Below are 14,637 nucleotides of genomic sequence, written 5' to 3'. Positions count from 1 at the left end.
GGTACTATATGAAGCAAACATCAGCACAGTATGCTGTCAAGGCTGATGTTGCTAACTATAGGCCGATCTCCGTTAGCTGCATCAGTACGTTGTCCAAAAAAGGAACAGTTTTTTTTTTCTTCAGGAAAAAGTAGGGAATCATTCATAGGGAATCATTTAATAAGGACATGTAGGACGAGCCGAGGCTGGAACGTCAACAATAAACACCTGATTAAGGAATGCATGGCTTATCCAAGCGATGTGCACCGAGTACTTTTATTTACGGGGCGAGAAGAAACATAATCTTGTGGAGTTTCGCTATATTTCAAAAAAAGTAAAGTGAGCAAAGGTTTTTCGGAGATTTCCCTTGTCTTGTGGGACTGATGAAGCAAAATTCAAGGCTGTTCAGATAGAAAGCAAGCAACTGTTGCACTGAAAACTAGTTATAAGAACTGTACATACGGGTCTTCGATTTTGTTTTTGTTTTCGCAGTAAGCACACTGCAGGGTAGGAATGGAATTCGTTTCCTACGTTTGTTATCTTCAAGCTTTACTTTGTTGTTAAACATGTTCAGATAGTTTATGCTAAACTAGCCGATATTGTTGGTATAACTCTATTAGCAAATTATAACTGTGCGATAAGAAAAAAGAATGCTCGAAATGACTACCAGTAAGGGTAATCCAAATCAGGCTAGCTGCATTGTTTTTAAGTATTTATTAATACTCTTCTGCTCTTCTCTCGTTGCGAGGTCGTATAAGTTGTCTCTTCTGCACATTGGGAAATCTACATGCTATTGTTGGGCGAGAACCAACCTATCTATCTTGGTCCAGTGGCTAAGTTGGGCATGCGTTTCTGTTCAGTCTGCACCTATTCTAGAGCAACAAAACTGAATCTGACCTGCTTGCAGTAAGGCACGAATTTAAAACTAAAAAAAAAAACAGTACTTCTGCGGCACAAGCATAGACAGGAGGCAGAGACCAGCATCAATAGAAAAGCGCGCTGACAGCGCTGACAGACGAACTGCAGCAGTATGTACATGACTAAAACATGTTAGGGTAGTGGGCTGGAAAAGAAAAGTGCTCCGGTGCCTACCTCAGACACGCGCGTCAGCCAACCCGCCCCGTTCCTCTCTCTTCTGTCTCTCTCTCTTTTCGAAATCAGGACCATCACACGTAGGCGCCGCACCTTTAAATAAGAAAACGTGCGCAGACCAAGGTGATGTTTTTTTGCTGCCATTTTGAGGGCGGAGTCTTTCACTCCTCCTTTGTTCGGTCTTGCTTCTCCTCCTTTCTGAACAATAGCGCTCCGTCAGGCTGTTCAGTAGCGAGTATGACAGATCTTACGAAGTACGGGGGCGCAACTTGCTTGCCCCACTGTGTATCTTTGGCTGGCGCTCGCACCTCCACTTCTTTGCTTCCTATTTTGTTCAAAGCGTTAAGAGTGCGTGTATTTGCGTCTCTGTAGATGTGTTTTTCCGACCTCAAACCCTTCTTACGTTTTATTTTGTTGCGCTCTGATTGACGCGCCTGGCAACAGAGAGTCGGGAAAGGGACGCTGTGAGCACTGCTGAATATCGCACGAGTCAGCGAATTGGACGCGCCTCGGACAGTAAAAAGGGGATGAAGACACTGAATGCAAAAAGAGGCGAGACAAGTAAAGTGCGGACACGTAGGAGCGAGGAAAGGAAACAGGCGACTAAAGGAATGAATTATTCAGTCGTCCAGAGTTGTCCTGCATCCGGACACAGCGTTCGCTGGGCGCTGCAACTTCACACGGTCGAGCGGGCCGTTCGCCACTTCAGCGGTGATTGGTCCTCGACGTCCAAGAGTTTTCAGCGGCCATTCGCGTCTGCGATGCTTTCTCTCGTTTTGGCTGCGCCGGCCTGTGCGGCAACTGCCCACACGTACAGCCGAGCGCCTCTTGAAGGACGCAGCGTAGACTGCCTCAGTCAGCCTGCTACTTCACGCTTCAGTTCGTTCTTTTCCTTTCCCCCACTCTTTTTTTTTTCTTTTTTTTTTTACAAACGTCCTGTGAGTGCGGAAAAGGGGAGACTGGCGCGCACATAGAAAACCCTGGTCGAAACTGCATCACGCATCTCGTTGCGAGCCCTGTCGGTCGCGCTCACAAGAGTCCTCGAGAGAAGTCCTTTCGCACAAGCGAACATGAGCCGCCAGAAAAGAGAGCACCGGCCGTCACGTCCAATTCTCTCTGGCATTTAAACTTCGCTCCGCTCGTAGTCAATGCGGTGATAGGTAGCTGCGCTGCGCCTGCCTCTGTACCTGAGGTTGCAGGTTCGGGCATAGCGACAGCGCCCGAGTTCCTGTTAAAATCCTGATAATCTTAAAACAAATTTTTTGTTGCTGATGTGTGAAATCTTAACAGAAAAATGTGACCATGTGAAATTATAAATTCCAGAGAGACGTTCATTTTAGAACTGCAAGTGCGAGGACACACAGAGACAGTTGTGAGGAATAACTGTTTCTTTCTATTTCTTTTTTGTACAGCCTAAACAGGCGTGAAGAGGAAACTAAAATGCCGTCGACGGCTTTGCGCTCTTGCTTTCTGGTCTGAGTTCCAAATCTTCAAAAAACCTACAAAACGATGTCTTACATCCGTGGTACACTTTAGTCTGTTTCATCGATCGCCTTTCAGGCAACGCAGATTAACTACCATGGGTCACGCAACTGCCGACGACTGTTTGTAACAAACGCAACTAGTTCTTTGCAACGTGTACATCTGCCTGACGAAGGTAGTATAGAGTTTATGACATTAGGCTCAATGTACTTGTCCCACTTGCAGGTTGTACATATTTAAGACTCTGTACAGTTCCAGTTCCAGGGACTGCAGCCCGACTCTGATTAATGTAACGAATCCTATGAGTTTTACTGCTGGAAAAGTTCGATATGGCAGCTCCTTGATTGAAAAAAATAAATGTTCTATTCGTTTAACCTCAGCTGAACTTCTGGGGCCGATTGGCGGGCTAGAAACCTTGCTCAAATGCTTAGAGTGCAAAATCACAATCAGCAGTAGCGTCGCTCAGTGAATTCTACGGACATGCATAGGAAGTGCCCTGCAAGTTGAGAATATCACAGTTTCTCTGCACTGTACGTGAGCAATGTTCGTATTCGCAGTTTTAAACAAGGATGCGTTCTCTTCAACGGCTTCAAAGGGAAAAGGCACTGTTTGTCGTCCTACCGCATCTCACTTTAGACTGTGAGACAGCTGCGCGTCTCTTCGGTTCCATGGTCATGCGCCACGTTCTCTGAGAGAAGTTTGAAGCAGCCGTCCTATGGCAAGCGAAAAGGTGCCATGAGAATGAGTGGTCAAGATTCAGCAGCGTCCAAGTCGTCCATAACGATGTCCATTATTCTCATGCTGCGCTAGGACAAAAAAACATATGCTGCCAACTACCGGGGTTGTTGTGTGACAACTTAACAGATATAAATTGGGTTCGCCAAGTCTTTCAAAATACATCGTTTGTCATGCGATATGTCTCGAACACCAACCATGAATGTAGCGCGAAGGTGGACGGAAAATATAAGCAACGTAACTCTATTTGCTTGATGCATCGTTTGAGAACCTTATGCAGCAAAACAATTCAAGCTGTTATATACATTGAACTGTGTACTTACCGGTAACTGTCGCAAGTAATGAGAGCACTATATTTCGACGACGCAAGACTTCGCTACGCTTTAGCGAAGTATTTAACAAGCATAATACAGGGCTGTGGAACGCCTGTCAAAGGTCAGTTTGAATATCCCTAAAAAACTCCACTGGACCATTGGTCTCTTACTACATAATACTAGCATCCGAGCAACGATAAACTTGCTTGGGATAAAGGATAAATGCCTTTACAGCATACATTTTCGCCTTTTTCTGAATGACCGTACCACCGCTCCCGAGTTTAGTACAAAACAGCTAATAACCCCTTTTGTACAAATTGAATCTATATGTTTACCTCCTGCCTTGCAATGGTGATCTAGGTGTTCAGAAGTTATCGTGCAGTTTTCATCCCAGGTAACCACCGAGGTTTAAGTAAACAAAAGTTTACTTAATTTAATTTATATTGAAAACGTGCTGTTTTAGAGTTTTTCTGAATGCTGATGGCGTGGTGTGAAATCTGAGGATGATTTAGAGCCAATATCCGTGAAATGCTTGTAGCGACACGTCTGCGCGCACTCATTATTCAAAGGCCTCCAAAGAATGGGCCGATGAAAACGGCTGTGCTTGTAACTTTGCAATGTGTAACTCTTATTTCCACGACCACGCACAACCGTGAATTTCAATATAATTGCCGGTGCCAACGTTTTTAAACATCATTTTCGCGGTTCATTGTCAGTAGAAAAGCAAGGTATCTCTTTTAGTACTTAGTTTCAATCATTTGAGAGCATTTGCTTTACGGCGCTTTCAGCCCCGCCATCTCATTTAATACTTAGTTTCAAGTATTTTAGAGCGCTTTGTTTTACCTTAAAGCGCCTTAAAGCAAAGCGCTCTAAAATAATTGAAACTAAGTATTAAAGAGATCGCGGGGCTACGTGAAAATTGGCAACCTTGCTTTTCTACTGACAATAAACCGCGAACATGACGTTTAAAAACTTTCTTTTAGAAATATTTTGCACCGGACAATGATATTGAATTGCACGGTTGTGCGTGCTCGTGGAACAAATAGTTACACTTATATATATGAGTGCTAAAATCAGCCTGAAAAGTGAATCTCTTGTCGCAGAACATACAGTCAACTAAAACGCTTAATTAGCGTGACGCTTGCGTAAGCTTCCCTTCCCGTGCTTGTAACTCGGCCAAGAACAACGAGAATTTTAAGATATTGTGTGACGAAAAATGAACGTCTAATGTGTCACAACACTCTACAGATGATCTCGATAATTCATTTCACCTTCATAAAGGGTGCCTGGTTTCCAAGTTCATCATTGAGCTTGAAAAAAAAATAAATAAAGAAGGCCGTCTTATGTGTTTTACAGCAAGTCTTTGGTTGAGACCCAGAGAGATGTATGTTGATTGAAAGCCTATAGACACAATTGTCGCTGGTTATGTAATTTCGGTAAATCTATTTGGTTTCCGCGTATAGGAAAGACAGAGTCGAGCCCGCGGAAAGGAGGCAGCTCAGATAAACCGAGAGCGTCTGCAGAGTGGTGGACATTAAGAGCGAGGAGGGATATATATTGCTTGGAAGAGAAGAGGGTGGGGGGAGGGGGGGGGGGGGGGGGAGGAGACCTGTACAAAAGCGGCAGATCGCCTTTTCTCGTAGCAATTTACTTCACATATCTTGTTCCATCGGGCTCGCTTCCCTTCAATAACTTATGGCTTTCATCCAAGCCCATCAGCCGCTGTCATCGAAATTCGATCTGTTGATCCGTGGAGTCCCTCTGGCACCATTTGCGGCTCGGCCGTTGCCTCAATTACGAGACGGAGGCGCACGTGCGGCAGGCAGGGTGAAATTGCCCTCTTTTCTTCGAACCCGCTTTCTGAGAATTATAGACCAGCAATGGCTCATCGCAACTGTTTGAAAAGATATACTAATCGCACCCCTCATTTTGGCTTTCCCCGATAAGAAGTTCAAAGTAGGAACCGAAGCCTTTCTTTTGGCGCGTGTCGTTCTTTGTGCGGGGCCTCCAACTTCGTTTCATAGACTTCGGTAACGTAGTGCTGCGAAGGAATCGGAATAGAAGAAAGAAGGTACGACGATCAAAATAATATACGAGAGGGCACGCTATAAGATAGGAAAATAAGTCGATATGCGGCTGACAAACACGTTATTTTACATGTTAAACCCGTTCAACCTCAGTATATGGTTTTATTCGGATTCACACCAAGCTAGATCGCGCAAGAGGCTGCAGAGTTAAAAACTACGCAGGCTCCTTTAATCGGTATAGTGGGATACGAGCTAGAAAAAAAAGACAGCATTTAGTACCTCTGGGCCATTATCTGTCTCGTCCTGTATTACTCCGCTGACCAGTCGTCACAGTAAATGAAATGAGCTTTTTGATGCTCGAGAATATCAAACGAGCCTGCTGAATTACCTTTATTAGCTTGCACTTTCCTGCTGTTAAGCTTTTTATTAGGTAACAAGGAAACCTTCCGCGACGGTCTGCTTTTTGTCCCTCAGGTATTGTGTCTAGCGGTCACTGAAGCCTTAGATGTATGTGAATGCAGCGCTTTGCCCCTTCTCAATGTCGGAGTTGAAATTCAACCAACCTGCTTTACTGGGTATAAAAAGTTATCATCGAAATCAAACATTTTGTCCTCCCTGCATGACATTCATGCACTACACGCTTAAATTACTAGCCTCATGAGGCTTATGGATGGCCGGGGCCATTATTTCGGGGCTCCGCTGGCTTCGCCAAGCCTGTTTGCTCCTCTGACCAAGAAGGTCTGGACCTGTCTGAGCTGTCCAACAGTGACTCCCACTGGTCTCTAAATGAAATTGTTGTGTCAGGTTCTATGTTTTGTGGTCGTACACGCCCATCTTATGTGATATAGCGCTGGTGCTGACACGGCCTGTGTGTCCCTAGAGGCTGTGGGGCGTATCGTGTGTAGATTATGTAAGCTTACGAAGGTTCCTCTGTGTAGCCTATACAGATCGGTGGCCTTTTCAGTCTTACATTTACTCTGTATGGTAAGTTGGCCATACGATTCCTCTTTTAGAAGTTTAATATCGTGAAGTAACCGGATTCGATGAGCGTTAGGTCATTTCCGATAGAATGCAATGGGGTCTCGGTAGTTTGGGTGTCCTCGGGCTATCCTGTCCACACATAGGCTACTATCTTTATCCCTTCGTGTGACAGTATTCGCGTATCCCCCCTCTATGTAATACACTCGCACGAGGATCCTTAGGGGTATTTAAATAAATAAATAAATAAATAAATAAATAAATAAATAAATAAATAAATAAATAAATAAATAAATAAATAAATAAATAAAAATATAAATAAATAAATAAATAAATAAATAAATAAATAAATAAATAAATAAATAAATAAATAAATAAATAAATAAATCGAAGTGTCTAAACATACGTCCGACGTACTCATTCGATTTTCGCTAAGATACGGCGGACGTCGATATACAAGCTCATGGCTATGTGCACGTCGAACGCGTATGTCGCACCGCGACTCCCGATGAGGTGCTACGAAGAGTTCATCCATTCTAACATAGATCACGCTCTTCACTCAGGATTGTGTACGGCAAACATCACTTGTCACGCACATAGCTGCAGGCGATGCGACGTACTGCACCAGCTCCACCAGCTGGCATCGAGATACGCACATTTACGAGCCGCTTTCGTTTCGCACTAAACTATCACCTTGATCTGCCTGTAATGCGAGCGAGCTATTCCTAGCATTTACGCTGTCTTAGGCCCTGCATCGACCTCTGAAGATCGAGCGCCGGCACAAAACACACACCTCGCCGTGCAGAACATTCGGCCGTCTAAAGTATGTATATGCTGTATGTGACATACGTCATATGCTCGTTCCTCACATGCAAACAGAGGAAATAGAATGATCCTAGTTAAATACTTCCTTTAGATTCTACCTCAGAGCCGTAGGTGGCAAAACACACGCCGAATCTACTAGAAGCCTGCGCAGTTACAGCAACGAGCTGCACGTTGACTCGTCGAGGCGATGACCCGCTTCACCGCAATACATGAGTGCACAACCGAAAAGCCAGAAGCGCGAATGATCTATTTCCCTACAAACAGCAATGTTTTTTGGTATTTAGAGGAAGTCTAGACAAGTACTCAGCCTGCATTTTTTTCTCGTCGTTCAATTTTGCGTACATGTAGTGTAAACGCCCGCATGCTCGATGTTAGCGTGACCCGAACGAGCGCGGGAGATATGCATGCGTCGCCGGACTTCGGTACGCGGTAGAAAATGTGCGCTGCACATTTCGTTGCAGATGCTGATTCTTGGAATTGTGCAGAGAGTGTCATGCAAGCGATCGTTGCTACAACCACGCATCCGTGTTCCCACGGCTGGCCTACCCTGATGCGCATAAATTCTCCACTGAAGAGAGGACGGATTTTCATAATATTGGGGGCGAAATCGATAGCTACCAGTGCCCAGTGGAAAAATTCTGCCTTGACCATGCACAACTCAGTGTTTCAGGTGTGGGCAGTAGCTAAAAGTTTGAACAGTTCGCCTTTCAAATCCGCGGTCAGCGCTGGTCCGGCGGAGTGATTTTCTACGCTACACCGCTGTCTTGCTAGAAAACCTACCTAGGCGGCGTTTGACATTCAGCTGCATTTTGTGGGCCCCGTAAAGTAAATCAACGCCTTCATAAACGCACTGTTCAAAAATGTCTTCTCTTTAACACTTTCACTACAGGCTTTCCAACAAAGCAGGTGAACGCTGATAAAACACTTGAGTACTCCAGTTGAAACCAAACACCCGCGCGTCTTTAGAGATCTGTAAATCTTCAAAGTTTTTAAATTTATGCTAGCATTTAGAAAAGGTCACTTTCCGATCGCTGGGACATTAGACCGGCATGACAGTGCTGTCACGTGAATAAGGACCACACCAGACTGAAAGCTTATAAGCGTTGTGTTGGTTTTTATGATGCATACCCGATTAATGCTGCCATGCACCAAGAATAAGGTTTAATGTATTTATTTTATGTGTAATGACTAGTGTTCTTTAGGATGTGGCTTATTCAGGAACGTTGAGTCATTTTAGGAAACTAAAAATGCAGGGATTTCGAACTAGTGCAGTCTCTCCTAGGATCAAGCTGGGATGGAAAGGGATGTTGCAAAATTGTACAAAATGTTTTCCTCCTTTTTTCTCGAGTCTGGCACAGATGTAAGTAAGACATGGTTTATTGTTGGTTTATATCCACACTCCTTGCATATTGGTTTGTCATCTTTCATAAGTATGAAGCTGTGTGTCAGGTGTGGGTATGTGTTTTGTGAACATGACCTAAAATTAACTCCATGGTGTGTTTTTGATGACTGCATGATTTCCATTCCTCGATGACAGGTTTGACAAAGTTTAGTTTGTTGTTTATTTCAATGTTTCAAAAATCCTGCCATTTCACTCTCAACAAGCTTCTTGGTATCTTCATGCAGCATATTCACCCTCTGTAATTTAACGTTGTGGTAAGGTAACCTGGTTATTTCTTTTCATCACCTTTCAAGACAGCTGTCCCGCTTTCATAAAGTGTAGGGCTTCTGACGAGAGGAACTCCTTGGAAGTCATAATGAGACCCATAATCATGAGCTATCTAAGGTATGCATATATATGCCCATCGCTCAGTGGAATGGTGCCAGCACGCTGTTAGAACAGGTCTTGTGGTAACAACAACCATTGTCTGAGGTGGTCCTTTAATGGGCATTGGAGTGCCATGTAACTGCAGGTACCGACAGAACTCTTGATTATACTATGTGGTGATGCCGCCCTTGCATGCATATAGGTGTACATTTCAGAATCTGCAGTGCAGCACTCGACCATTTGCCACCAATGTTCGTGCAAAAATGTCTTTTTCATGCATGTTAGCCATCATGATTAACAGACAGACCCTGTGCACAAGCCAAAAGTACCACGAGCCAACTGTCACGAGACCATACGACATGGCAGGAGCTGTTAACTTGAGCTTACAAAGTTATATTTTGAAATATGCTTCGGGAAGTTTCAGCTTCGAGTAAGCAAGCTTACTCCAAGGCCATGGAGGCATGTTTGTACAGCTTGGTTAACGCGAGGCTTACAGAGGTCTATGCCAGGTTGTCTATCACATAACAGGGCAGCCTAAGACCATATGCAAATGAGTATGTGTAAGATAACAGAGACATGAACTAAGGAATTAGTGATTAAGTTTGTAGCAAATGGCATGTAAATGAATGGGAACCCACAGTGGGATTGCTGACAAGAGCCATTAACGCTGGTGCATCATACCCTTACAGGTGAAGATTAGGTGCCTCCGTAATTTTTTGGCTGCTCAAGGCTTTTCATTTTCTTCATTCTTCCAGGTGAGGAAGATGTGAAAATGATAGCATCGAGAATTCCCGAGACCATCGTTAACAAGGATGCTGATCTGAAAGGCGTAAAAAAATATTTCACGAAAGATGGGTGACTAGTGTCGTGACGCTGGAACTAAGTCGACCCGGCCTTCACTTGGTAGCGTGCAGAGACTCCGGGTTGATGAAGGATTGAATCTTCAAAGTTGGTAAAATATATACAAGCAGGTTTAATGGCACTTTGAGAAAAATTATTTACATGAAAAAAAAGGGTATATCAGCAAAATGGCAAGAGTTAAGAGTTCATAGCGAGAAGCGTCTGGATGAGCCTTTTACCGAGGGCTCAGAGCGTCATTTCGAGCTCTGCAACGTCCTTAAATCCCCTATGTCCAGCCCCTCTCTGAAGCTGCTGACCAATCAGTTCCAAAGCACACCCCTAAGATATCGGCAACCAATCGAACACATCACTGCACTGACGGTCTGAGGCACTGACTGGTCCAGTATTGTTTCGTCCGGCGTGGTCACTTGTTGTTGGGTAGAGCTTGGGAACGGCGAGGAGGTAAATTTTGATTCTTCTGCAAAGATCCGCTATGTTGGTTCCGGCAAGTGGATTTCCTTCTCAGAAACCCAAGTGTACGTGCGCGCCACGAATACTGCTCCCAACATTGTCCCTTTCCGGCAATTGCAACTCTTTCCTACATTCACAGGAAATCCTCTAATGGCCGAAATCCTCATGCTCCTTTCTTCTCCTGTACGTCAGCGGACGTGTCACTCCGATCGTCTCCTTTGGACAATAGGCATTCCTCACTTGACAATAGCGCCTCTCGACGAGAAGGGTGAACAGTTGAACAAAAGCACTTCCGGCTGTTTCTCACAGGGCGACGTTTCTTTGTTTTTTTTTCTTGACGTTCCCTTGACAGGGCCAACTTGGCAGTTGTAGGGTCACGACAAAGCAAAGCATGCTCACACAAAAAGATTCGTGTGAACACGCTCACTTAGAGCCCTTGCACAAACAGCACATATCAATACCATGCCCACAGGCGCACAATAGTGCGCGCAAGCGCGGACCATGCACGGTCACAACACTAGTAAAGCTGGCAACAGTTGAGGCTAAGTGGAAAGGCATGAAATTGAAATGCAACGAATGCAGATATGTTGTGAGACGACCAGCCTGTGGTGTGCGACATCTGTCTCTGCTAGTTTCATCAAGTAATTGGCCAAAGCAGATGGGGCTTGTGTTTTTTTTTTAGAAGTGCAGCCTAGTAGCATAGATGCAACCTTGCCTTAACAATTGGAGTGCAGTAAGTACATTGTTTGTTTTTGTAAGACGTTCATTGTTTCCATGCAAATATCACGAGACATTTATTTCTAGAGGATGTTACTGACGTGAATATAATGTGCAATAAAACTCGTTTTTTTTTGCCATGTACTTTTTCTTGTGTACATTAGTTCTGTGAAGGAAATGTAATGGCGTGCATTTTATTGCTTGACCCCGTTGTGCTGGCTCAGTAGTTAAAGTGCTTGGCTGCTGAACCCATGGATGCCGATTTGATTCCAGCCACAGCAGAGGCATTTCAATAGAGGCAAAACAATAGGCTGTCATGCACTGTGCGGTGTCAGTGCATGTAAAAGAACCCCACTTGGTCGAAATTGTACAGGAGCCCTCAACTGTTCCGTCCCTCATAGTTGTTTTAGGATGCTAAACCAGATATACATCACTCTGATTAAAATGCTATTCATGGTCAGTTAATCACACACAAAATGACCAAATTTCTCTGCAATGGACGGCAGCTGTTGTACAATTTTATTTTAGTCTTCGTGAAAAATATCACACTGGCTCCACATGGCTTTCTGTAGACCCTTGATCTATGGGCACCTTTGCATGCATGGAGGGGACCATTACTTTCCATTTGTCAACTGTAATGCATTATCCACATCATTCTTGTAATTCAACCGCCTGCTATTTGAACTGTTTAGCAGTGATGCAAGTTTCAAAGAACTGCAATTAGCAAATTGAACCAAGCGGGAAACCATGCCAATAACAGCTTTGGTTTCATCTTCAACAGCTGTTTTATAACTACAATTAGCCAAATGTTGTGCAGCATAGATGAGATGAGAGGTTCCAAAATCTAAAAAACAACACATCCTACATGTGGCATGTAGGGTTTCACATCCTAAAGGGACATATGTAGCTATGAAGAATACTGCAGTGGAGAGCTCTAGATAAATTGACTGCCTAGACATTGTACTTTGCGTTGACATCTCACAGGAAACAAATGCGTTTGCATTTAGCCTCCACCAAAGTGCGGCTACTATCACTGGGATTAAATATCACGACCTTGGGGCAAGTAGCTGAACGTGTCGCTAAGATGTTGCAGTGTGTAACCTTTCCAGTATTACAGCTGTCACATGCATGGCAGATATTCATGTTCAGCTTTGGACAGAGAAGTTTAAAAGTGCACCATTTGAGTTTGTCTAGCATCAAAAAGCAAAAGAAATTAAGAGAAAAACTAAAAAAAAAGAACATAATACATTGAAAAAGCACTAGTCATTAACACATAAACCATATTCGTTCCTTTATTAATGATAAAGTGGCCTTCAACAATAGTACAAAGCCTGAACATTTAGGAAGATGCTGTGCCAGGCAGCTGATATTTCCCAGAAGCCTGAACCATTTCACCTGTAGTAATGCGTATCTCGACAGTGTGGGCTGGGCACTTATTTTTCTGTCTACTTCAACATGCAAAAACTGTATCATTTGCATTCCCAACAACTTTGTGCGAGGCCAGGTTAAAGTATTTGCATTTAATTTTTTTTTAACCTTCAAAACGCACTAATGTAAACAATAGGCGTGTACTTTGTAGAAACACCTGATTTTCCGAGTTTTGAGCTCTGTAGTGCAGTCTGATAACAAATTGTCGATGACTTATTGTCGTTGACTGTTTTACAGCGCGTGTGAATCTCATTACGCCACGTTTTTGGACTTACCACTGCACCTAATAAATACTAGCATGCACTCGGAACATCGGCGATCATAAATGGACACGCTGATGTCCGTCCGGACATCTGCGCACGCATCACATCATCACGGCACTCTCGTAGTCTCACACAGCACTTTCGTTACGACGTAGCACGGACATCATAACATCTCACGGAAAACATAAACCGGCGCCTAAACCTCCATTCGCACAACAAACAAGGATGACGCGATGCTTGGGCTAGAGACACATCGGCGGTACCCAGCTTTTTCAGCGCCGCTTGTATGTGTGTAGAACTTGCAGCACAGCAAAACACATATAAACCTCAATACGAGCAGAAAGCGACGCGTTACTTGACGCATCTCATCGCAGAATGAAGTGAGGAAACTTTGAGGAATCAAAACTACATAACTAACGCCGTAGACGATCATCCACATGATAACGAGGACCAAATGAGCGGGCATGCGGGCCGCAAGCTGGCCGTCAACACCGCGATTACGTGCGCTTGCGCTCTGGTCGTGCTTGCCACTCTGTCACTGTCCAACTCACGTAAATCTATCACCCATTCTAGACAGTATTCTTGCCACTGTACTGTTCTTCGTAATTTCACATTTCACGTATGCTTCGATCCACCGTGCTTGGACTACACCTCGTATCAACTTCGATTTGGCTACATTTGGCTTTCGCGACCAAGTAACCATAGCGTTAATACAAAGACTTTGTATTAACTCTATGCAAGTAACCACTACAATCTACACATCCGGCTTTTCCGACGTATCCCAAGTCCAAAAGGCCCATCCCCATCCATCTACCTTGCGTATCCCGGAGAAAAATTCATAGGGTCTATCGGACGTTGTTAAACTTGAACCCCACCGACTGGGCCCGTCCGCCGTACCTCTGAAATTATTTCCCGGATCCGTCAGACGTATCCCGAAGAAAAACGCACCGGGTCCGTCGGACGTACCTTTAAGACCATTGATCGGGTCCGTCCGACGTACCTTTAGCCACAGCCTAAATAAATAAATAAATAAATAAATAAATCTCGGATAAATTCTGCGATTGGTGCTTTTGAGTGTGGCCAGGGGGCGAATTGCTTTCGTTGCAATCCTTCCTATTTGGAAATTATTGCGAACTGTTTGAAAATCTGTTAGCACTGCCAGCTGATTGGCTTGATTTGCTTACCTTTTGGATAGCGAGTGCGACGGTGATTTCTTCCGCTTTCATGGGGGGCTAGGTGATGTCACACGCTGGAAATTGTTGTTTCTCTGCGGCACTTTGCCACTGCTACTGCTTTCTCTACGTTGCCTGTTGTTACATTTGTTACAACGTTGTTACATTCGTAAATCGTAATTACTTTTTGATGTATTAGGGCTCTTGCTTGTCTCCTTTCGAAGAGGAGGTTCAGGTCAATGTTTTGAGAGATCAGAGTTACCTGGTACCAGCTTCTGATGGCTCTGGGTAGCTCTTCTGTGTATTTGTAGGCTTGGAGTTAGGCGTTGTAACTGAGTCTCGAGTACGTTCGTCGTGCCTGTGGCTGTTTGGAAGAGCTGGGTTTTTTGCGGGGTCAGTTGAGCGGCTGGTTTTTTCAAAGTGTTATGAAATACGAGAGCCTGAAATTTTCTGGTAGGCATACATCAGTTTTGTACGCCCTTTCAGTGATTGCACCTTACTTTTCTTTCTTCCCAGCTTATCAGCTTGCCCTACTACAACTTAGCT

At 44.2% G+C, this 14,637-nt stretch overlaps 2 long non-coding RNA genes across 2 annotated transcripts in view; one reads left to right on the top strand and one right to left on the bottom strand.

Moving 5' to 3' along the window:
* The window catches only part of LOC146184957 (uncharacterized), a 57,309-nt gene extending 56,184 nt beyond the window's left edge, over positions 1-1,125 (bottom strand). The window contains exon 1 of the long non-coding RNA XR_014707768.1: positions 1,072-1,125. This is a non-coding gene — a long non-coding RNA (uncharacterized LOC146184957). The remainder of the gene's footprint in view (positions 1-1,071) is intronic.
* LOC146184956 (uncharacterized) overlaps positions 1-14,637 on the top strand; it is a 277,905-nt gene that overhangs the window by 261,889 nt on the left and 1,379 nt on the right. The gene's annotated exons all lie outside the window — the stretch shown is intronic.

This window comes from Amblyomma maculatum, chromosome 6, assembly GCF_055883805.1.
Source record: "Amblyomma maculatum isolate TAMU_Amacu chromosome 6, ASM5588380v1, whole genome shotgun sequence".
NCBI classification, from domain to species: Eukaryota; Metazoa; Arthropoda; class Arachnida; order Ixodida; family Ixodidae; genus Amblyomma; species Amblyomma maculatum.
Note: the sequence above shows the minus strand (reverse complement) of the source record. Positions and strands in the feature narration are given on the sequence as shown.